Source organism: Larus michahellis, chromosome 15 (genome assembly GCF_964199755.1).
Source record: "Larus michahellis chromosome 15, bLarMic1.1, whole genome shotgun sequence".
Lineage (NCBI taxonomy): Eukaryota > Metazoa > Chordata > Aves > Charadriiformes > Laridae > Larus > Larus michahellis.
This window is the reverse complement of record NC_133910.1, coordinates 6,469,201-6,494,988: the sequence shown is the minus strand read 5'-3', so window position 1 is coordinate 6,494,988 and position 25,788 is coordinate 6,469,201. Positions and strand designations below refer to the sequence as shown.

Below are 25,788 nucleotides of genomic sequence, written 5' to 3'. Positions count from 1 at the left end.
AAATGGGGGTGCCGTTTCCCTCCCTGTTTTCTTTTGATGTCAGATCTAGTACGCTAATGACTTAAAATTCACAGATCCTGCTCAGACCATCACATGATGAAGGGGCCAACTACAGTAAATGAAAAATATCATTCTCATGCAAAGGCTGCAGGTAATAACATTACATCGTAATTCACTAGACTGTGCAACTCCAGCGTAACTCAGTGTATAATCATATAAGCATCTAGCACACACTCGGCACTTCATAAATAATAAATAATAATATTAATAATACAACTGCTGGCACAGTAACTTTCAATAATAACTAGATTTCTAAAAAGTGTCAGAGCCAAATGGGATACCCAACATGCTCTGTGTTTACCGGGGCTTTAGAAGCCTTTCAGGAGAGCATCCAGGAATCCCGCTTCAGTCACAAGTGAAAGGAAGCTTGGGCAGAGCTGGGGATGTGAACGCAAAGCAATTGGCATCTCGGGTACCCCTGACAAACCACACAGGGACCACATTAAATGTCTGTGGGTCACAGACCTCCAGAAAGCATGGACAGAAGAGATCTCAAAAGGCTACCTGCTCTGCTCCCCAACCTAGTGCAGGATCAGCCAGGCTGTTCCCATTCCAGACTTTGGTTTAACCTTGTTCTCCAAGGCTTCCTGTGGTGGGGATCAATGCCATCCTCAAGCAACCTGTTCCACTGCTTCATTTCTCGGAATGTGAAAAATGTTTTCCTAAAACCTACCATAAATATCTCTGCTGCAATTTAAGCCCAGTGTTTCTTGCCGTATATCTTCCTTTTTGAACCTTTTATTCTTTGGAAAGAGGTTACATCCTGATTCTTCCTATATCTTTTCTGCGAAGCAACCCCAAGCCCTTCCGTCTTTCCCCTTTGATTTTTCCATCATTCTCATTGCTCTGGATTCTCTCCACTTTGTCCACCTTTCCCCTAAATGCGGTGCCAAACCTGAACATAGTGCTCCAGCTCAAATCTCACCAATCCTCCATCTAGTGGAAAGAAAACTCATTTGTCACTCGGGTTATTCTCTGATTTATGTATTCTTGTATATTCTTTGCCCTTTTGTGTGGGATTGTACATTAATATATGTTATAGATCCTTTTTGCTTCCTAAGCACTTGACATTTTCCCCCCTAATTTTCCCTGTTTTGAGATTAAAATCATATTTTCTCGAACATAATTTTGTTAGGTGGCAAATACAGACATGACTTTTTCACTATTAAGTAAATATAAAGTGTGGCTGTGTCAATGTAGAGATCTTTAGCAAGTGAACAAGAACTGGAATTACCCCCAATATTTCAACCTCTAGGACATGAAAATGCAAAGAAAAAAGAGGCAACAGTAAGTGGAATTCGGGGAAAAAAAAAATGTTTATAATTTTTATTTCCTAGAAGATTTTTCTTCTCTGTGAAGGTTTAATTCTGTGATATTCTTGATTGGATTACTGACAGAAGTTTAATGCAGTTAGATGTCATCTCACTGAGTTTCAAATTTCTAAATCCACTAGGATCTTTGATTATCCTGGTCCTTTTACTCACATTAGCAAACTCGTCTCTAAATGAGAACGGGGCAATAGAGCATTGTGCGATGAAATAGAACTCGAGGTAATGAATCGGAAGCTTTTGTCCAGTCAAAAGAAAAGTGGAAGTACTGGACAGTAACTGTAATATGGATGGGGATAGGGGATGATTTGAAAGTTTGGCAAAAGGCCTGAAATCAAGGACTTATGTATAACTCCGAACTGGGTGAAAGGCGGCAGGAGCTGTTTCTAGGGTTTTTTTGAGGATGACTCAGAAAACTCACTGAATCCCTATTCCACCACTGTCTTCAAGTCAAGTTATTCCTTTGCAGCTGGGTGTATGAGCAAAAGATTTGGGTTACTTTTCCAGCAAGGAAAGAAATACAAGACAGAGCATCTCAGCAGCTGGGCACGTCACCTGGGTGGGTGCATGGGGACACTCTTGTGAAGGTGCACAGGACGCACATACTATACTGGCAGTCTTTTCGGGGGCTGGCCTTATGCCATCTGGGAACAAGGCACCGTGTCTCTTGCTACAGCTCATTACACAGGTTTATGGAGGCTTTATGGACCATTACAATGATCTGATGTGGATTTTAAATATGGAACAACATGGGGTGCTCTAATGGCTTTATGGCCATCTTCAGCTAGGAAAAGCTAGGCCTTCTGCCAAAGTACTGTGAAAGCCAGAAGAAACAAGGGGATGAACAGATATGATCGCTCAGTATCAAAAAAGACTGTGGTACTTCTAGTGGGAATGTGTAGATGCCCACATAATTCTTCCTCCTTAAATGCCTTGTCCCACTCCTTAAACACATTAAACAAACATTAGGCATCCCTGAAGTTCAGGATCTACTCTTTTCTTCATCAGTCCTGCTATTCTTCAGTCAAAGATACAAACCTTGCATCAAGCGTTTTTCTCTGCCACTTTGCTTCTGAGCTCAGAAAAACTACATGATTGGTCTCCAAGCCTTTGGTGGATGTTCTGCTGGTAGAAAATTAGCTCCATGGAAGGGTAAATGCAGATATCAAGGAGCATACGGGTAGCCAGATGGAGAGATGTAAACACAGAGAAAAAGCTGGATGAAGAATAAGGCTGAAAGATTGTGTGGATGGATGGACAGTGATTCACTATGGACAGATGGAAACTGAAGCTGTTTGGAAAACAGAGTTTCTGTTCAACTGCAACACATTGGAATTTGTTTCCATCCAGAATGGGAAAAAATTCGATATGTTGGCATTTTTTAAGAAAATGGAAATGTTATGTATCTGCCCCCCCCCTGCCCCAGCCCCAGTTATTTCAGCAACAAGGACATAATTCAATAATTTTAAAACTTTGAAACGCAACGTGAAATATATTTGTGATTTTAGAAATGCTAGATATAAGCATGCCATAACTAATATTCTCTATGACATAAAGGCTGACATTAAATAAAAAGCTGAAACTAAATGTGGTCACACATTGGAGAACAATGAGAAACGTATTCTATTTTAAAAGCAGAAGTCTTCCATTCCTAATCATTGCATCCTCCTCTAAAGGAATCAAGAAATGGTCTGAAAAAAGTCAAGTGGAGGGCTTGAAAAGGGACAGGGGATGAAACAGTGGAAAGGTGTCAAAGATGCAGTGTTGAAGGTTCAGAATTTGTCCCATTGCTGTTGGTGACAGTTCTTATTAGGCTCAGTGGGACCAGCTGGGAGTTTACCCCAAGCTGGCAGTGTCTAATGGAAAACCATAAGCCACATCAGCCTGTCCCAGAATGAGGAAGGAAGGCTTTCAGACCAGATACCACATGCGTTTTAGTGCCAGGCTTTCCAGATGATGTTCCTGAACATCTCTGCACTCCAATTTAATGATTTGCAGAGAGGCCAAGGCATGCTCTGTGTGCCAGAGGTTTTTTGTTTGTTTTTTTTTTTTAACTTGACTTTCCCTTTCAGTGGGAACATCCTTTGTTCCCAACTAAAACATGTCCATGCCATATGAATGGCTGCTTTTCACGTAGGAGTCCTGATGGGATAAATTCTGCTTTCAGGTGCCAAATTGTTAAATGATCAATGAATAATAAATCACCTCCTGAACTGTGCCCGTGTTGTGGGTGATACTGTGCACTCTAACCTTGGGATGCAGCTTGTTTGTTAACAGAAAAGAGACACAAACTATGAGGACTCGACACTAGCCTGCAAAGAAGCAGCAAAATGACAGATTTCTGCTACGTAGGTGTTGCTTTGGATCCTTTCTGCAGCAAATCTAGAATCGTAGAATGGTTTAGGTTTGAAAGGACTTTAAGATCATTCAGTTCCAACCCCCCTGCCCTGGGCAGGGACACCTCCCACCAGCCCAGGTTGCTCCAAGCCCCGTCCAACCTGGCCTTGAACCCCTCCAGGGATGGGGCAGCCACAGCTTCTCTGGGCAACCTGGGCCAGGGGCTCACCACCTTCACAACAAAGAATATCTTCCTAATATCAAATCTAAATCTACATCTACCCTCTTCCAGTTTAAAGCCATTACCCCTCATCCTATAACCACATGCCCTTATAAAAAGTCCCTCTCCAACTTTCCTGTAGGCCCCCTACAGATACTGGAATGCTGCTATAAGGTCTCCCCAGAGCCTTCTTTACTCCAGGCTAAACAACCCCAACTCTCTCAGCCTGTCTGGATATCTCCTCTTCAAAACAAATCTGCCCAGAGACACGGCTATCTGCCTAGCATGAGAAAATGCGAAGACAATGCGAAAGAAGTGGAGCCCCAGGGGTGGCTGCCAGCGAAAGTCCAGAGAGGGGCTGTGACTCTGCGCCTCCAACAAACCGGGCGCGCTGCGGGATAGAGCTGCTGCGATGTGGTAGCTTTAGCTCTTCTATGATTTGATCATTTTTACAGGAATTACACTGATTTTTCTTCAGCTGCTCTTCTTAATAAGAAAAACTGTGCCTTTGTTGGAGCCAGAAAGGCTTTATCCCGGAGAGAGGATCCCTTAGAGGACGGCTGGGGGATCTGAGAAGGCTGTAGAGTCATACGTAAGGGGGGATCATGAAATCGCTTCCCAGATCAGCTTTCCTTTGCAGCAACAACACCAACGTGTGATGCGTCTCTTAAATTTTCATTCCGTGTCCCTGTTTTTCGCTGATCCCTTGCAAGAGGCAGCTAGCTGGTGCCATTGCCCGAGGAGGGCAGATGAGCAAGAAAACAGGGCCTTGACACTGAATTTTGGCCTGGCTGCTTCTCCCGTCCCGAGAGGGGCCCCTGAATATCCTCTGCCGCGTCGCATTCTGCGGCAGGACTTGTTGCATATTCTAATTCCCCCTCGCTCCCTGATTTAGTGCTACAGCTAATGCTTTTGATGTCAGCCTGAGTGAGATAGAAAGGTTTAAAAATTCATAGCTGACCTTTCACTGACACGTTTAGTTTCCGTTAGGCAAGCGCTGTGTGGCAGGTCCAGGGGAGGGGAGGGCAGTTTTTAAGGCTGAATTGCCTTTTCTTAAAACAAAAGAAAACATTAGGGGTGTGGGGGGAGTTGGTGTTTCAGTCCTGTACAAGGGAAGAAAGGGAGATGGGAATGAAAATTAAACCGAGGGAGAGAGGCCTCAAAAGCAGAGAACAGGCTTATGAAAAATATATACCTTCACCAAAGGAAGATGGAATACAAATTGGATCCCTTTTAAAAATATGCCTTTAAAACAGACGTTTTAAAGGGTGGGAAGGAGGAATAAGGGGGGAGGGAGAGAGGGGGAGCGAGGAGAGGGGGGAAAAATGTCTCTTAAATGTGTTCAGAACATTTCTGCAGCCTGCAGAGCTGGGATTGTTTATTAGAAGATAAGATAGTGAAAAATGTATTTTGCAGAAAGAAAATAGTAAAGCTGGTTTCCCAGCAGATAAGAAGCCAAATTTCTATTTTATGCTCAATTGAATGATTCAGTTACATTATCTAGGAGGCAGCAGTGAAATAACACCCTTCGGAAATGAGACTGTGAGGACATGCGGTTCAGAGGAGGCAGCTTGGAGCCCATCACCCAGCCACTCGGACACCAGCCCCGGGCCACCCGTGGGCGGTGCAGCCCTCCCTCCCGCTCCGCGTCTGGCTGAGGATGGAGAGAGCCATGTCCCAAACAGCCTCCGCAGCCCGCGCAGCGGGAAAGATGCAGGATTAGTGCTTTGTCTCCGCTGGCACAGAACACTGCTGGTTTGCAAGGAATGCTGCTTGTTTTGGGACGGCTCCCTCCCTCCTGGCCGTGCCGTGGTCCATCCTGGACCATGGTTCATAGGAATTATCAGGAATAGAGAGGAGATCCATGCAGAGAGTACTGCTCTCCCTGTCTCCGCAGGATGGCTGCGGGGCCTGGAGTGACGGCAGGATCATGTTGGTTTTCCCTCTACGTCGCCCTTGCATTTCTCAGGTCTGATGTCCGCAGAGGCAGCTACTGTCTTGTGTGAGAGAATTAATGTGACATGTGTCAGGACATGTGTTTTTGCAATTTTACAATGAGTTCTGCAGCTTTTAGGATTTTCCTTAGAGCTCCAGCTTCAGGAAAAAAGAAAGAGGAAAACAGGAAAAGGGAAAAAGAAAATGGAACTTATTTAGCCTTTGGGCTGTGAAGGACAGCCTGTTTATATAAAATAAGTACCCTGTATAGTCTCGAAATCCAGAAAAACAATAGGTATAGTTATTTTAAAATAAAAATTCCACCGACTTCACACAAAAACCGTTCCTATGATTTTTTTACCCCAGGATTCTTAGATGATGGACTCTCCATTTTTGACTGCTCAAGGTTGGCAATATCATTTGCTGTGTTCCTTAAGAGACTTTACTTTTGTTTTGCTTTTTCTTTCTCTTAATATAAATGTCATTCCTTCTTAAAGCTTATGGCTCCCTCTGTAAATGAAGAAACAAATGAAGCATGTGGCACATTAGTGCCAATCTTTTCCTTGCACTAGAGGGTCTGGCTTACAATAGTGGTTGTTGTGTCCTTGATAAGTCCATTTTTTATTTACTGAGCCATTTAATTCATGATCCATTATTTGTATGGGCCTGTCCACACCGATCATCCAAAGAGAAATCCAGTATTAAAGGACACAGCTTTCTGCAGCTTTTACAAAGTCTATGTCATGGGCAATCTTAGCTGCTAACACAAGCTACATCAGGCTTTAAGTTGATGTATGGTTAAGTGTACAGTTTAGAGTCCCTAAAATCAAACTCGTGCATTGGTGGTTGTGGAGGAGAATATTTTTCTGCATGAGACCAAGGTGTGATGATGATGGGCACGTCCAGGATGTGGCCAGTGAGGGTGGTGGCAACGTGCTGGTCCGCTTCAACCTGATGCTTTTTTAGTGGCCTGTTCAGATGACTAATAATTAGAGTCCAGGTACCAGCGGGCAGATATATCACATCAATTGGCTTAAACTGGCATCTTGGATAATGGCACGATTTGGAAAGATAAGAACTGAATTCCATGGAGAAAAAGGACTATTTATTGAGCCGAAGGTGCAGAGGCATGATTCACCAGGAATGAGATGGTGATTTAAAGAATGAACCAGAGAAAATATTCCTTCTTGACCACCACAGGTTTAAATACCTCTTTAGGGACTGTATTTGATTGCACGTATAATATTATGGTTTACTATATGATTTACAGCTAAAGGTCATGATTAAGACTGAATTGCCATTGCGGTAGCTAGGCATTGATTAGACACGTGAGAAATAAACTCCGTGCTCCAGCCTTAACTTTGGAGAGAGCATAAAAGATAGAAAGGAAGATCTTCAAGTTCACGGAGGCGCTTGGTGGGGACTGGAACCCAGTTTCTGTAGCCTAATTCACAACACTTACTAAAACTTCCTTGTCATTTTCTGCACTGAGTTTCCTTTCAACAACACTCCTATGTATCAGTTTGATCCACGATTTTGACAACAACATGTCAAAACAAGTCCTTCCCCAAAGGTCTGCGGGAATTCTCGCTGTTGCTTTTAGGTTGTATTTCAATAGCGCCAAACTTTCCATTTCCACGTTGTATTTTTTCATTGTAGTGTAACGTACACTGGTGAGCTGATAAAGTTCTGAGGAGACATGCAAGACATTTTAATCTTGCTTAATGGTTTAATCTTTTCCATATGAAACTCAGCAAGTTTTGTTGTGGGGACGGTTTAAAAAAAAATCTTGATTTCCAGCCCCACAGGAAGGCTGGATGGTGGCTGCACTGCTTTCCTGAGCCAGCTTTCCTTTTTTAGGGCCATATGTTGGTAATAAAGGTACCTGGTGGATTCTACTGTCACTCTTATTACTTTTCTATCTGTTAAAGAGCTACAAATAAATATTTACCCTATCTTCTCCCAAATCTAGGAATAAAATTTTAAGTCTTGACCCCTGCTGACAGAATGTTCAGCAGAAGTTCTGAAACGAGGGAGTGTTTAGAGAAAGGAGATCTCCTAAGGGGAGGAGAGATCGAGAATTAGAGAGATTATTTATAGCTTGCTCCCTGCTGTGGGTGAGACAGCGCTGCAGTGCCCAACTACTCAGTAATTGTGAAACCGCTGGCCCTGCTCCTTAGGAAACCAGGGTAGCGTCTAAGGTGGTCAGAAGAGCAGAAGTAGTGTCTTTTTAGACTGCACTTTCTTTACAGCTCACCCCTGCAGGTTATTTTCTTAGTACAATAAGGTCTTTGTCCATTACTGGGGCTCCAGAGCATTACCGCCACATGAAAAATAAGCTATATATTGAGTCTGTTAAGGTTTTCACCTCTACGGTAAAGGCTAGGCTGGCTTCTTAGGGGACCAACCCTCTCATATGCTGTAAAAAATAATTGACAAATACTTCTGTGAACAACCATCACAAACCACAAACTCCCTTCATTAAGCCTCTTGGGGAAAATCAGTCTTGGTGTGAAATTGCTGGAAAATCCTGAAAGTTTGGGTGAAGGTTTTTGAAAGACTGTGCATGAGTGAAAATCTTGCCCTTCCTGAGCAGGATGTGATCAGTCCATCCATGTATTTGGATCAAGCACAGTATCAAAAGAGATGCAGACATTACCGAATACAGCCTCCCTGGGGCTGTGAAGAAGTGTTGTGCCTGTTCCAATGGTGCAGGGTGAGACACGGATATGCAGATATATGCAAAACCAGTGCTGGCAAGAAGTGATGGCAATAAAGGAGACTGAGCTGATGTCAAAGATAGTTTAATTATCAGGGTTGCTTAAAGGCACAGACTGTTCAAAAAAAAAAAAAAAAAAGCCCCCCTGACTACCCTGAGAAAGTACATGCAAGAGCTTATGAATTCTTTTTTTGAAAGAAATGCGTGATTTCTGTTGACCTGCATGTTACCAAATCTCTTTTGGTATATTTGCCCTCTTTAGTCATGAGTGAAAGACTCTGACATCTGATGGATACTCAGGGGTCCAGAGTACTGTGAAGAGAAAATAGATTTTCTGTCCGATAAGGAAGTTGGGTATTTTGATATCTGTTTTCCTCAGGAACTAAAATAAAAATAATAATTTAAAAAGGTATCTCTTTTTATAGAATGAAAAGTTCCTGGACGTTGCGACTGACGAATGTCATTGTGTGTTTCATTTTGCCCCAACACGGCAGCTCTCAGGGTGCTGAAGTGCCCGGTGGGAAGTTTAGCTGAGCCATCCCATTCCCACGTGCCTCTGTAAAGGCTCCATTCAGGTGAGATGCAAAGAGGCAGCTTATTGCAAGAGATCCCCAAGTGCCAACTCCGACCAAAGGCTGAAAATTGTTGGAGGATGGCAATGAGGGAAGCACACCTTGCAAACCTTTCACTGGCTCCGTGAGGAACCATAGGATTCCACTGGGGCCGTCACACCTAAATTTAGTGAAAAATTAAACGCTTAACAAAATAAAGCAAGCTCTTGGGGGGAGGAAGGATATTATTCCAGCCATTTGGGTCATCGTTTGTCTTGTGGCAAATGCACAAAAAGAAAGAAAACAAGCAAGACAGCCCAACTGCTGTGCTTGGTGCTCTTAAAATCCTCTTCACCCTCACTGGTAGTTACGGGATCTTGATACCAAGGTTTTCCCCATTGGATAGGTTCAGGACAAAAGAGTAAATCTTAGTGACTGCCTTTCTACGTGCTGTCATTTAGATACCTGTTTTCTCATGTTTCTCCCCTATGAAGTTTCTCTTCCCTTTCCTAAGATCCTTCTGCTGCTGGAGAAGGTGACTAGAGTGGGGATGGGAAGTCTAAATAGCTTGTAAGGGCTGCTATAGATCTTTTTTCGTTTGGGTTTTTGGGGTTTGGTTGGGGTTTTTTGGTGTTTTTTTTTTTTAATTTACAAATTTAATCTCCTTGTACTGAAGTGCAACGTCGCTACATTACTTTCAGTCCAGGGAATCATGGAGCAGGATGTTTGCACCCTGTGTCATCCATGACATTACACCATGTCGCTCTGAGCATGACTTTCTTGTGCTGTGCTGGCGCTGTGGAATTCACACAAACAGGGTGGAATTCGTACAAACTCCAGACCTTCCTTTTGGGGATTTTCACTTGCTCTTGAACTGTCAACATGGCTGTGTTCATTTTTGGCTTAGGCTCAGGTCTACCTCCCCGCCATGGAGCTGCGGTGCTGTGGTGGACTCACACTGAAACAGCAGACAGCAGGGCTGGGCATGGAGACAGTGGTTTATCTTGCAGACTCTGCTGTGCTATTATCTGTTAGGGTCGCAAATAAAATATTGATTCGTTCAAATAACTGCGTTATTTGGGCTAAAGAACAGAAAGAAATCATAGCGTGGCTTGAAACTGGGAAACAAACTCTTCCGCATCAAACAGGGACAGTAGGAGTTAATGAAAGGTTGAGAGTAAAGCCGTTTTTCTTAGCATTTTGTATTGTTTTGATAATCAGTAAAAAAAGATGTCATTTCTTCAGGCCTGTGGGGACTAAAGTAGAAGACCCTGAGATGATTACATTGGATATGAGCTAAAGTATCTTTCCAAGAGATAAAAAATGTCTGGCTGACTAATAACTATGAGACAACAAAAAGAGAGGCGGTGGGAGGGGGGAAGAGAGAAGATGTAATGCAGTCCGAGGCGCAGAGGTCTGCTGTGGGAGCATTTTAACGTGCACCCAGTCTGCCCCACCACACACACAGAACCGTCTCTTTAACGTGCCGGTTTCTCTCACTTGCTTTGTAAAAATACTGCCACGAAAGTGGGAGAGTTTATTTATAGAGAGAGCACAAGAAAACAAATGTTTCATTCCCTGAACTCTAACCTCTTTCGATATTAATGCATGTGATAAATTTGTTGGCTAAAGGCAGGAGATAAACGAACTGCGTTTAGCCACCAAATTGCATTCCTTGTTATCCTTCAGCGAGAAGAGCGAGGGAAATGCTGGCGAGTGTGTTTTTTTTCATGGGTACCATACCTACCACATTATGAGCAATACCGGTGACTAATAACAGCAGCTCTGCGAGCAGGTATTTTATTCCCACAATACCCTAGAAAGAAGGAGCCTGAATTTCCTTCAGAAAAGATGCCCAGAGTTGGGTTTTACCTCTGCAGGCTGATCTGCATCCTGCGGCTACCGGGAACCCTATAGACAGCAATCGCACTCCATCCGCTCCTCCTGCCTGGAGGAGATTTCAGGCTCTGCCTGCGACAATCACGGTGGCACTAAGCAAACAGCATTCGCCAGGTAATTTATTCAGTTGATGTTATAGTATTTTGATAGCGTTATTTGACAATTGTGTCCTCCCTATTCCTCCATTAGATATCCTGTTTATAGAACTGGCGAAACAATTTGTAAATAAGTTTAATAGATCAGATTCACAACACTTTGCAAATAAAATATCACAGGAGTAATCCCCGTGCTTCCAAGGCAGGAAGCCAGCATGAACTCGAAGAGAAAAGCTTTCTCATTCCTCTTACTCACTGCAGTGCCTGGTGGGAAGGTATGAGCCGGTTTCCTGGAAGACGGATACTTCTAATGTGCAGATTAAAACTCACAAAAGTCATTATGGGACATCCTAAACATTGGGAAACTTTCTAGAAAATTTATAGTAAGTTATGTACTGTATTCATTTAAAATGTCTTTTTTTTTATTACAAAATTTTTAATCCATTGCCACCACAGGTGCATGAATAAACACGTATCCTCCCAGAAAATTTAGGGAGGACTGTCTTATATACTGTGTTTTATTATAGAATCATAGAATTGTCAGGGTTGGAAGGGGCTTTAAAGATCATCGAGTTCCAAGCCCCCTGCTCTAGGCAGGGACACCTCCCACTAGATCAGGTTGCTCAGAGCCCCAGCCAGCCTGGCTTTAAAACCTTCCGGGGATGGGGCTTCCACCACCTCTCTGGGCAACCTGTTCCAGTGTCTCACCACCCTCATGGTGAAGAACTTCTTCCTAACGTCCAGTCTGAATCAACCCATCTCTGGTTTTAATTCATTTCCTCTAGTCCTGCCATTACCCGACGTCCTAAAAAGTGCCTCACCAGCTTTCTTGTCGCCCCCCTTAAGATACTGGTAGGCCACTATGAGGTCTCCTCGAAGCCTTTTCTCTAGACTGCCTTATTTTTATAGCTATCTGACAGTGATAGACAATTAATGGACATATCTAAGACAAGGCAAAATTAACTTTTTAGTCCTGCTGCAGCAGGTGCTGGTCAAAAAGGGATGTGCAAGGTAAACAAAACCAAGCCTCATCCTCCTCTTGTGAGCTTTCCCATCCTAGTCCTGCTTGCCCAACGTGCCAGAAATGGATTGAGGTGGGGGAGAATGCCACTTTGGTAGGATTTCCAAACAATGAGAGTCTACAAACCCTGACTTTCTCATGTGCCTTCAGCAGGCTCTTGCTCCCTCGCTGACATTTAGTACGTCTACACCCGGCCACAGTGTGAGTCAAGAGGAAGGCAAGTGAAGCCACTCCGAGCTGCAGGCTGCGCAGCTGCCTGTAGTCAGCCCGCATCGATAAAATTACTGTAGCCGGGCTTCTGCAGAGACATTCCTTCTCCCCACAAACAAGACCATTCATTGACTTCTAATTTTATTTTATTTTTTTCAACTGACTTGGTAGTGAAATGGAGTTTAATGAGGGAAGATCCTAACTGTCTGAGACTGATGACTTTAGTGGTGTTAATGCATCCTATGAAAGTTATGCATAAATAGACCACTTATCAAGGTCATTGTGTATTTGCTTTGGTGCAGCAACAACAGTATCAATCTCCCTTCTAAACCCGGCAGATTATATAAAGCCAAGCAAGTATTTAAAACCTAACTAAGAAACACGAAAAGGGAATGTTCTCTCCAGGTACTCAAATGATTCTTTAGAATTAGCTGATGATTTAGTGACATTAACCTTGAAAGGCCCCAAATCTATCCAGCAAATCTAAAAGGAATGGAACCGATTTCTCTGGATTGGCGAGGTATAAAATTACATCGTCAGTGTATAATAGCTGAAACTCTCTTATTGATGATTAACCACATTTATTAACAGCAGGCTATAATCCCAAGATGTTATTTGTACAATGACTGAGATGTAATGTAGTGCTTTCTAAAGGACCAGATCATGAAATGCACCAAAGGTCACCATGAAACCCTGCAGAAATTAGAACATCAGTCTTGAAAGAAATCTATAGTTAGTCCTATTGGCCCTTCTGTCTAGTGCAAAACAACTCTGACTAGTTGAAACCTCTAGAAGTTTCCTTATTTTCAATTCAAGAACTGATTGCAAGTTCAGACCCAAGCCTTATTTGTGCTGGAGACTTTAGTTAATAGTACAGCTAATGCTGAGGTAAACTCCCAGGCTGGGAAGAGCGGCTTTGACGAGCCTTGGGTACAAATCCCAAGGTGGTAGGGGAGAGGAGGCTTCAAAGCATCTGGCAACAACGCCTGCTTATTTAAGTGAAGTTTATTTAGTTGCATGTTGTGCTAGGGAAGCTCTGCGGAGCTCAGCAGATCCAGTAGAAACAGAGAAGTCAAAATAGCTGACTGTTTGTCTTTATTCTGCCTCCTTTCTCATCCCAAAGTGCACAATGCTAAAATTTGAGCAACCAATTCCCTTGGAAGCAAAAGATCTAACAAATCAGCAGGGGGAAGTTACCTTAAGGTCCACTAAGCAAGTAGTTTCTCCCCAAATTTACTTTGTGCTGGAAAACAGATATAAATAATGACAAATAGCAGAAGTTCTACTGACTTAAGATATGTTAAAAGTAATAAAAGACACTTATAAAACAAATGAACTAGTAAAAACGAATCAGGTTGTTCCTGTAACATAGTGCAGGAAAGCTCAGCTGCCGGGGCTGTTAATCGTGTTACAGCTTAAACAATACGTAAGGGACCTAATTCATAAAAATGGATGGAGAAGTGATTAGGGGTATGAACCATTTGCAAGGAACAGTTGGTGAACGGTCTTTCTACCCCGAGTGGAGTTTCATGATGGAATAATTTTCAGCCGGATCAGTTCCCATCCCTGCTGCCGGGACCAGCTAAGCATGGGCTGGGCACCAAGAATCCCTACAAACATTGCCGGGGACTAGCAATAGTAGTCCAGTCTCTTGGTAAAGTTTTGATGCAGGCAACTTTGTTTTCCCCTGTTTAAATCCTCTTTCAATTTCAAATTAAACTAAGTACTCCTCAGTAATCCCCATGCTCACCCTTGCAAAGCGTTGCTGTATTTTGGTCAATAACTGCCATGTTCCATCTCAGAGGTAGTGGCATTTGGGTGTTCTGGTGTCTCTCCTTATGTGTGTTGTCTATAAATCACTCTTGTAGATCTTAGAATGGAAAATTATTTCTGAATGTAAAGACGAAATTATCCTTAAAACACAATGATATCCAGCCCACCCACTTAAAGAACATATACGATACTGCAGGACTACATCTCACTTTCCACTCTCTGTCTCTCTCTACTTGCATGTATTTACTAAGGCAGAGAGAAGAGAATTTGTCCTGAATTTTAAATAATAAACCATTTCAAGATGCTGAGGTTAGGAGTGGCAGCTAAAAGCTCTGCTTTGGTTTTCTGAGCTGAGGGAGAAATGCAGTTCAACTTAGAAGACGTAAAAAATAAAATAAAAAATTAAACCTACTACTGAACTATTCTCTTGAAAATCAGTTGAAAAGGGCAGAGTATTGGAATTTGGGACAACAAGAAAAATGATCTTAGTTTGGAAAGTCTGCTTGCATTCTAATGAGAGAGGTTATTCTTGGGAAATCAGGCACCTTTACTACGCTCCTTCAGTAGAAGGTGGTATGTCAAGGACAGACACCATGCTCCCTCTGACTTCTTCATGTTGGACAGACAAAAATTATAACCATTGACAGTAGTTAATGAGAACCTCCAAATGGAGCTAGTGCCATAAAAGGAGTCTATTAGAGCTGAAAGGGGCTTTCCTCTTTCAAAAATATTGTGGAGAGCTTGAAATGTTTTCCTCTCTTGCATTAAGACAAGAAGCTGACATCTGTGAAACCTTTGCAAACCTATAATCGGAAGAAATATTTCACTTTGAAAAAGAGAAAGCGTTTTCATCTGGTATTTGAACAGCTCCCTCCCCTCCATAATTAAATAGTTAAAAGGTAGCATAACTCTGTGTTTATTTTAAAATCGTGACATTAATAATTCTGCACTAATTTAAAAATGGGAAGTCATCTTGAACTGGAAAATTGGCATTTTTCAGAGAAAATGTCAGAACAAAATGTTTTGACAACTCTAAAACTTAAAAAATATGGAGTTGAGGAACAAGTCAAAACCATTCCCCAGCTTGTAAAGTTTCACAATCCTAAGTAAAAATGTTTGGGCAAAAAAAAAAGCGCCTGTAGTAGAGCTGGCTGTGGTTTATCTGTGTTGTACAGGTCCACCCAGGCTTTCTGTTGTAGCTGCTGATCTGAGGACGTCCTTCCACACGTATTTTCATCCATATCTTCCTTCTGATTGCCTGTACTTGGCTCTGGATGGACCAGGCTGAAAAATGCTTCCAGAAAACCATTCCCCCCCCTCCCACAGCTGGGAGAATTTTACATCCACTTTTCACATGAGGCTTTATGCTCCATCACCTTGGGTAACAGCTTCCTCTGCCCCTCATGGCTCAGAGATACGTTGTTCCTCCCCACAATCCTTCTGAAAGCCCTTCTTTTCACCCTCAATCAGCTCACTGCTGTGCCAGTCACCCTCCCGAGAGATGCACGCTCTCTGCAAGCACGGGAGGTTGGAGGATTTCCTCCTCTTTGGCATGGCGATCTCTGTTTACTGGGCTTTGACCACAAAGTTGAGAATATCAGCGATCTTCAAGAACACTTGGAGCTGAGCATCTGGATTTTGGCTTGCTTTGGTTCCTCATGGCATAAGGTCAGCTCCTCCTTGACCCTTCTCCCCACCCTGCCTGTCCAAGAGGAACTACACAGAAAGATCTTTCATGCAAGCTTGTGCATCTTTCCCCGTAGATTAGTCGAAGGAGCAGATAAAGGAGGGTTGAATGACTGAGTAAGGCTGCAAATGAACTCCCATTAGCTCTTGCTGTATATCTCTAGTGGAGGGGTTTGGTAAACAGTTAGCACTTATCTCTCTGCTCAGCATTTAGCTGATTTCCATAATGAGCTCCATTGAACTGAGAGGCCTCGAGGTGTCCCAAGGCTTCTGAGACGCAATGTGTTCTCTAAATCTGATTTATGTAAAGGTGAAGGCAATTGTGTTAACAAAGGAGAGGAACAGGATCAACACGCAGTCTGCAGCGGCTGGGAAGGCAGTGGTGTTTGTGGCTGGCTCTCTCTGAGAGGGATCTGGCAGCACCTGGCTGTAGGATGGGGAGACATTGAGATGCAGCCTTGGAAAACGCAGCCAGGAGGAAGATGCATGGGGTTTATTTATTATTATCTTTATTTTATCCTCTCTCCCCCTTCAAAACGGAGAAAAGCTGCAGCTCCGAGGCAGGCAGAAACCATCTCCGAGGGGACGGGAGGTGAGTCAGCCCAGGGTAAGCCCATTGACTGCAGGGTCCCTGCGTGAGCCCCAGCGCCAGGTTCCACCCTTAGTCCTATCGCAGCCTGGCAGGTTCGGCTGCAGAAACCTCACTTCAGGCCTCAGTGCCATCTCCGTTCCTCCTGCTCAGCCAGGCGCAAAATCCTGCAGACGCCAGCAGTCCCTTCTGTGGGTTTCCATCTCTCCATCATAACCACGAACAAAGAAATGAAAATTTGTCCAGGTTTTTACAAAATCACTTATTTCTTCGCATCATCTCTGAGGGCCCCTCTTTCCATCCAGCATCTACAGACTCCATGCCTGCAACTGGCGAGTCTTTCCAAGGTCACAAACATCAGGAGGCACTTAGAGCCAGTTCTGAGACAAGGTGGACCTCGGGGGCTTTTGTCCACAATTTAGAGACAGCTATTAAACTACAGAATAATTTCACAAGGGAGAAAGTGGAAATCTGGTCATGTGACTGAATAGAAATTAAGACTCTTGGAAAAAAAAAATTATGGGAAAAAGATGCTATCGTTGGGAATAATTCTACTTTGGTTGTAATGGGAGCTGCATGACTCGGTGGAGCTTTTGCATGGCTGGATGCTTTAAGCAAGGATAATCATAAAGAGAGATGAGTAGAACATGAAGGAAAAAAGGATCGAATACATATTTTTCTCATGGTAAATTAAAAGAAGATTGTAGGAGTGGAAATTCAGACAGGGCAAAGGCAATGGAATTACCAGCACAAGGGAACTAGCCATCTGCGTCTGCTTTAATCCCTGCTCGTAGGGTGAAGACGACAATATAAGCATGTCTGTCCCTCAAGGAGAAGAGAGGCGTTTTTCTGCTTGTTTGCATTTAATTGTGTATTTTGCAATTTCTTACACCACCAGCTATTCTGCTAAACTTGGTTTAATATGCAACAAACACTAACCATATAAACAACACGTCTGTCCTAAACCCTTATTATAATTCCCAGAACCACTTGCAGGCTTTCTGAAACCCATTATTATAATTATAATCAAGAATCACAGGACACTGTGATTTGTACCAAAAATATGTACACACTGAGTTGTTTGTACGGGCCGCAGATAGAGTGAGTGAGAGAAAGAAGAGAGAGATGCTGCTTCGGTGCTGCTCAACTCAGCAGCAGGAGCTCCCACTCCATTTAATTTTTCCTCGTTTGTTTTCCATTTTGACTTGTAGCTGCTGAAATCCCGGAAATCCGGGCTAATATTTGCTTTGTCCTCCGTGCTCTTCTTTTAGCCTCAATGCAGGGAACCTGGAGCTGTGCCCTCGCTTGCTAAACCCCCTCCCCAGCCCCCTTGCCCCCCTGGGCAAGGACTCAGCTCTGCTGGCGGGACGCGGCGCTCAGTGCCCATCGATCCTGGCGGAGGTGAGGAATGCCGCGCCTTGGAAATCCCCACAACAGGGCTTAGCAGATGCAAAACGCAGACAAACTCAGTGGAAAATGCAAATGCGGCGGTGGGTCTTAGTTTTATTAGTCTTTTGCACACAGTTCGTCTCTCTTGAAACACTTTGCAATCAAAAGACACTGGAGTGGACTATTTTGAGCCCTGATTCTTCATGCTAAGAGGTAATGCTGATTAGGTGGTGTCAGCACAAGGCGCTGATATCAATATTCTTTCTGAGGGTTTTCTCAGAGAAGCCTGGGGCCGGATTCTGATCTTCTATTAGCGTATTTAGGGAGCAGCATCACCGAGGTCAAGCCGCTGTCTGCGCGTTGGAACAGATTTAATCTTCTCTGCAGGTCTGTGCTTTGAACAAACAGTTCTTCAGTGTTGCTTATGTATACATACATATAAGTATGCGTACGTCTGGGTGTATGTATGTATATATTTGAAGATAGCTATATAAACATCAGAATGTGGATAGAGAAGATGGTGAAACGGACAACCCAACATCTCCTGCTGGGAGAACAATGGTGGGCCAAGCACAGTTCTTGCTTATAATGCCACATCTCTCCCTGTTTGAGGCTACCTCTCAGCACTGCAGTGTAAACCTCTCTTTTAGAACAGAAAACCTAATGCCCCATATATTGTTTTCATCCCAGAAACGGAGAGCCAGAGAGATGAGGTCAGTCCTGGAAGCAGGGATGGAGGCATCTTTCTGGGTCTGCTGCAGTCTGTCTCCCAGGGCCATACTAACCTGGGGAGCTGCGGTAGAATGAATGCAGCGGTTTAAAAGCAGCAGAGCGGTGCATTGGATGGTAGGAAGAGATCTGAGCTGGTTCTTGCTCTGCCTGTACACTGACACACAGAAACTCATCAGGGACATGCCTGATCACCATGCAGTAAGTGGCAGTTAAAAATCACCATCTTGTGGAGCACAGGTGCTCTTTACTTTCCTGTTGCTAACTCTGTCCTCTGATTTGCTCACAGGAGAACACAGGAGGACTCTGGCACTGAACATTAGCTAAACTACATCCGTTTTTCAGTACCAACAAACCAGCCAGTGTGTGTAGTTATTTGTTTCCTTAAGATGATTATGCTAGATAGCTCAGTTCAGAAGCCCATGTACACCCAAGGGTGGCTCAAAAGACACTGCAGAGGACAAAAAGTAGGACAATGCAGTCTGAGATCCCAGGGCAGAGTAAATTATGTCGAGAGTTTTACATTTCTTCTCTTCAAGTCTGCAAAATATCACCGGAGTCCATTGGCTAGGTTCACCTCTCTGTACACGCAGGCAGAGGTCCGCTGGCTTGGATGGAGCCAGGCTGAGTTACACCAGCTGAGAATTTGGCCTCTTGTGTTTAACGGTCATTGCCAACTCAACTCACACAAAAAAAAAATAAATAAAAAATCACCCCGGCTGAAGCCCAGCCAAGATGACCACAGAGGTCATGAAGCTTTTAGAATTATTAACTCCTATTAGTATAATAATCCTTTTTATGACACCATAAAATTACATGGTGCCTTTCAGGATGGAGATAAACTACATTCCCTGCGCTGAAGGGCCATCTCTCGCACAAAACACCGAGGTTGCCTGTGCCTGTGAGCCCCTGCCCTTCATTCTCACTGCCCTGGGACCTCATCCCTTGGTTAAATCTTCCGTGGGAGGAGTTCTATCACCCCGTATCCTCAAATCTCCTCCCAATCCTTCCACCAAAAAGGCCTCAAGGGATGGGGAAAAATCAGATATTCTCAGCTTTAATAGTCCAAAAGCGGAAAAAATTTGCATTTCCTTTGTTCCACCTTTGGGCTATAGCTGCTGCTTCTCTGTTCTGCAGGGATATGTGGGGTGCAGTGGGAGGATGGCAGTGGGCTCATTCTGCAAAAGTAGGACAGGCGCGGTTTTTGCGCTCAGTTTTCCCATGAGGTGACTAGATGATCCGAGGGATACTGCAGGAAATTAGCATCAAATTCATACCAACATTACAAAAATGGCAAGATTTTCTGCACTCCCAAGTGCCAGTGACCACAGGGAGGACTGTAGGGCTGGAGTGGGATAGAAGATCTCGCGAGGATGACAAATAATGTAGCAGAGCATCATATTGCTGGACAAACGTAAAAGGCAGCTCCTAGGCAAGAGGCTCTTTCCCATGTACCAAAGCAGCCTGTAGAAATAACACACTGACATTTTTTTCTCTAGCAATAGGAGGTAGAGATAGATGGCGTAGAGAATGACGTTTATATTTCAAATGGCTAAGCAATTCATTAAAGATCGAAAATTAACATGGAAAAGCAATGAGGTTTTCAGGCCCAACCAGGCTTTTTTTGCTGCTCGTGTAAGCTGTGTGAATAGAAAGCATCTATTGCTGTGCCATCCTGCTGAGTTGGTGTCTCTGGGTCACATGATGGAATATGTTACAATTGGGGATGAAACTGGTTGGTTCTTTTGGTTGTTGTTAAAGTATTTTAAACCAAAATAATTACTTGAACGTTGCCTTCTGAGAAATGAACTCCTGTCACCTTCTGGGAGAAGAATTTCCGTTTATGGAGACTTGTGATTTTTTGATTGCAAGCTAGATCCTGATTGCAATTTGTGATGCAGAGAAGGAATGAACAAAATTTTGAGTTTTCCATGGAATAGTTGTTTAGCAATTCCGGAGTTTAAAACTGCTACTTACACACTTCAAGTCCTTATTCCCCCCGACCCCCCAAACCTGTCTTGCTTCTGAAAATAATTTTAAAATGCATAGTTTCGATTGCTTTGTTTCTTATCCCCTTCCCACCTACTCCCCCTTATACAATTGTTTTTGAGGAATATTACTCTGGACAACAGATGTTACTTGTTTCAACAACAACAAAAAAATCCAATGCCTTAAAAACATAGAAAACAGAAAACTCAATTTGCCCAGGAATGCTGCTAAAACATTAGCAATGATCCCACTGTTGACTGATACACCCTTACAGACCTTGACACTGGCACATACACAACACAGAAATTTCCAATTCTGGCTGATACCAAAGTGAAATGAAAGGGAGTTGCATTGGCTTGGATTTTCTACCCACAGCAGAAAAGAATAAAGAAATCAGCACGTGGTTAATGAGGATGAATAGATGCAGGGAAAATGGAATTTTCATGTTTCTAGGGGTTTTAAAACAACAGTGAGTAAAATCTTCCTAATAACATAACTTAAAAAAATAGCTTGTGGATGTCAAATTAGTCTGGGCTGCCCCTGCATTGATTTCAACAGGCTTCAGGAGGGAGGATTTTCTTCAGGGAGAAGTAAGGACTAATGCCAGCGGAAAGTGACCCTCAACAATCTGTGTTCATTTTGGTACAGGACAAAAGCGAGGTCCCTCTGTAAGCTCTGCTCCCACCGAGCCTGTTTATGCAGCGCGACAGTATGTGCTGTGGGTGTGAGGGGCTCCCTGGGGCGCAGGACACTGGTGGGATACTGGAGCAGCCTTAACTGGTCATGGGTTTTCCAGATTATGGGCTGTAGAGTGATCTGTACGTTCTCTACTTTGTGTTTTCTGCTTTCGCCAAGCGTAGGTATATGGCAGGAGAAAAAAGGAGCTGAAGATACACAGAAATAGCCTGATCTATCAGCAAGAGCATGGTGCAAGGACACAGGCTACTTGGGTTCTGCCCGGGGACTCTGCCATTGGTTTGCTGGGCGCACATGGGGAAATCACTTGATTTCAACTTCCCTAGCTATAAAATTGGGGAAGTAGACATTTCCCTCCACTTTTTTGAAATCCGTGGCTTAAAGGAGCTCGCTGTGGCGTTCTGTTTTGTTTCATTAACAGGATCATCTTCAGTTCTGCAGAGAAGTGAAGCCATTCTGCTGGGCAAAGGAGAGAAGTGTCTCTGCTACAGACCCTGTTGCAAAAATTTAGGAGCCAAACTCTCCAGTAACTGCGACGCTGCAGAAGCGCAACCCCTGAGCTCAGCAGCACACGGCGTCCAGCTCGGCGAGAGGAGGAAGCTGGAGAGTGCAGTCTGCGGGCACGGTTTGAGCCAGGTTCTGGCAGCAGCGAGTTCCCTGAAGCGCCTTTCCATCTTTCTGAAGGATTGTCTTAGCAAAAGCGGTGCTCGGTGTTGCCTGACACAGTGAGTCATATAAGGTCAAGCTCGTAAGATCTATGGCAGTGTGCGTGTGGGGGGGTTCAGCTTCCACAGTGTTATGGCACAAGGAACCGTTCTTCCATTACACGGAGATCTATAAGGAATCGCTGCCATTAACGGACTCCATTAAATGCAATACATGTGGGAAAAATTGCAGTTTGATTTAGTTTAGCAACATGGAGATATTGGCAAGATAATCACATAAAAGTGACACCTTTTATGGCCAAGCTCTTTGATTTTATGTCAGTGAGTTTCAATTTCTCACACTTTTATGTTCATATATAGGTCCTTGTTCTAATGTATGCATTAGCTGGCGTAAAGGTTAAATAGATTGTTTTAGCATTTTGGGATACAGATTGTAGATATGCACAAATCTTCAATGAGCTGGATGAATTATTTTGGGTAAGCAAGGACTGTGAGAAGGGAGCAGAAATTATTGCTCTGACTTAGTCCCATCTGAAAAAAAAAATAGGAAAAGCAACAATGAGAAAAAAAGTATTATACATGTGTAATGTGATTCGAAAAGCAGACCTGCGGGCTTCCCAAGTACTGTCAGAAGGAGCAGATGGTGTGGGTCACCCTGCGTCATGAAATGCTCTAAATCTGAATATTTATTTTTAAACGCAAAAAATATCCATTCCTTGTGAGGCAGATTGTGATCTCCCTTACATCAGCAGAACTGTCTGAAGATGGGATTGGCACTGGATTGATACTGAGAGTCACAGAGGGCTGGAGAAGCTGAGACCGTAACCTGACCCCCCGTGGAGAAAGTCAGCCCCAAGGTCTGGTTCCATGGTCAAGCAGCTAAAACTAAACTCCTGTTTTGTTCCAGTGTTTCCAAACTCAGAATATTTTTGTTATAAAAGATCCTGGTTGGAAAGGTACTCAGTGTAGGTGCTGATTCTCCTGTAACAAGTATGAGTAAATTGGGAATGATCTCATTGGTGTCCGTTTGAGACCTTTAAAAGCGTTTCATGCTCTCCTGTGGTGTGAGTTCGCTGCCATGGACCCAGCTGATACAGACCATTCCTTATCCTCATAGTAGCCTGGGCCAAACAGACACCTCAGTGAAGTCATGTTTCAATATCCCTTAAACCACCTTGGTACATTTAATCCCTCGATTTATCTTTTCTTTATATGTCCTTAGCCTCTGCTCTGCAAAACCTCCTCCTTGTGTGCACGCTACTTTACCAAGAAGTCTTTGAAAGACTAATATTACAAGTCTGGGTTCTAATGGGCAATTTATTTTTCTTTCTCTCTCCCTCTCTATCTCTCTTTTTTTTCCTTTTTAGCCACATCTGAAAATCTTTTGCTTCTATCAGTTCCTGAATCTGGATAGATTACTCTTCAAGTGATGAAGGGAATTCAAGTTGTCTCTTTAAATCTTTCTCTTCCCCTCACTTCACATACTCCCAACACCTCTCGTCTTTTCATTTCACCTCATTTAAAGATTCAGCCCAATTTCAAGGCTTAATAATGATGAATAAGATTGAGATTAGGATTTAATAAGAGTGTTAAGGAAAGATTTGTCATTCCAATGGCTGTAGGCCTTGGCTGAAATTGAATTGGCATCCAGCCTCTGGGCATGCGCGGAGTGAAGCTCTTTGCTGGCTCCCATTAATGGCTTTCTCCAGAGGAACAAGAAAGGTTTTCTATACTGGGCTCTGATGATACAGGGGATGATTTACTCCTAGCTAATTGTCCCCTCACAATCCTCTTCCTTGATTAAAGGCAGCCTGAATCTAGGATGGGAAAGCCTGGCAGCTCTGCATGGGTTGAGGTCCTTTTAGATACTAGGACCTAGCTCTCTTCATTAGTGCATTTCACAACCCGGGATGACTTGGATAGCTGAACCAGTGCTTTCTAGGGTCTAAATTCCCATTTTGGAACTGAGGTGAATCTCAGTGACAAAGCCTAAATCCATTACTGAGTCTCAGACTGAGACTTCAACAAGACTGAGTCGAATGTTACAGTTTGGCCTACGTGGAGGCACGAGATCAAAGCTCAAGGAGGATGCATGTGTGATGGGCACACTAAATTCCATTATTGCTTTATAGATATCTACTAATACCATTAACTAGGTGCAGGATGAGCTGACAATCTCTTCTGATTGCTGCGTGTTAGGATCTGCAAATGGTCACGGTAAGATAAGAAAAACCCCTCTGGTCCTGCAAGTCCCGCAGTAACTGAGTGCCCAAGCAGAGTGCTGAGACTTGAGAACTCACAACGTGCCAACATGCCAACGTGGTGAAGAGTGGCATCGAGGGAATGTGAGGATGGCAGAATTTCTCTGAGAAACTGCTTCCAAGCTGAGCTATTTTTCTATTGTCCCCTTAGCAGAAGAGTCAGGCTGTGGGAAGTAATTTATATCTTCTAAATACAGTTTGTTGCATGTGACCATAGCAAGTCGCGTGTTTGAGGACCCTTTTCCCCTCAAATAACTCTACAACCTTTAGTACCTCTTTCTTCTTGAGGAAGAGCCCCGTGGAGTGTGCTAGTTTCAATACTTTGGACATTAAGCAACTGATCTCGTTTAAACACTCGTAAACCCCCTGCAATGTCTGTTGTGCTTGGACTCGAGATGTTGAACTAGCAACGGCGGCTCAAACTATTTTGACAAGGGCTTGCTGGAGTGCCTGTTTGCCTTGTGCACACAGGGCCCAAAGAGGCTTAAGGCTTCTAAAGTTTTCAGGACAGATTCCTGGCAGAGGAAAAGCGCTGAAGCTCTTTGGAAACCGGGGGGCTTGTGCCACTTTACTCCAGGGGAGGGTGTGGACCTTAGGGGTGCTCTAACTGCTTAAATTGCTCTGCAGTTTTAGGGAGTTTACAGTAAGCCTCTTAAACTGCTCTGAGGGCTTACAGTATCTTAAGCCTCTTAAATGATATTAAAAAAAACTTACAGCGTTTTGGCAGAATCTACAGTTTGGAAGGATTCAAGGTTCGAAAAAATCAAACTTGGCTTGCTTGATAGATTTTAATGGGAATTAAATATACTTGATGAAATATTGTTTTAATAATTTTAAAATTATAAACTTAAATAATTATTTTGCCAGTCTACATTACGGGAATTGCTCATGAACATACATTAAAATATTGAAACTGCAAGAAAATGCCATAATTTGTAAACTCACATTTTCCTGGTTTAGGTGTTATTAATTTTACAACCACTTATCCAATTTTCTTCAAGCTTGACTTAATTTTTATGTCACAACTACCTCTACAAAATAAAACAGTTCGGCAAGTCCATCCTGATCTACTTTTGAGAAATCAAAGCGTGAGATGTCTGATCAGAACATATGAGGAAAGCACATTTGTTTCCAAACTCAAATAATTCAGAGAGAGATCTGCTGGCATTCCTGAAAATTAAATAACAAACAAAAAAACAAAAAGCCCTTTAGGCTGAGACTAAATTGAACAGATTTCTTCATGCACAATTGAAAGGAGCGATTAAAAGAACAGAAATTGGAAAGTTAATGTGACTACAGAGGTGGTGACATGCCTTTCCTATCAAACTCGTTAGCTACTCAATTTTAGTGATTCTTTGAGCATGATGATTTTTTTGGGACACAAGAGAAAAATATTGATCTTTTCTATGTTCCATCAAAATGAAAGCACATTTGGAATATACCAACAGAAGTTCCGTATGACTGTCCTTACATGCACACATACACACAGAGGATTTTTATGCTTTCCTTCAGATTTCATCCATAAGCTCCATCTCTCCTCTTCCCCATCATTAAAGTGGTCAAAGAAAAGGCAGCAAGTCTTTCCCATGGAAATCTTGTGCCACCTGTGAGAAAGAGCTCTGGCTTTAACAGCACT

At 43.2% G+C, this 25,788-nt stretch overlaps 1 long non-coding RNA gene across 1 annotated transcript in view; it reads left to right on the top strand.

Annotated features, from left to right (window-relative positions):
- Positions 1 to 25,788, top strand: part of LOC141751564 (uncharacterized) — a 36,132-nt gene that overhangs the window by 5,961 nt on the left and 4,383 nt on the right. The window contains exon 2 of the long non-coding RNA XR_012590026.1: positions 21,648 to 21,965. This is a non-coding gene — a long non-coding RNA (uncharacterized LOC141751564). The remainder of the gene's footprint in view (positions 1 to 21,647; positions 21,966 to 25,788) is intronic.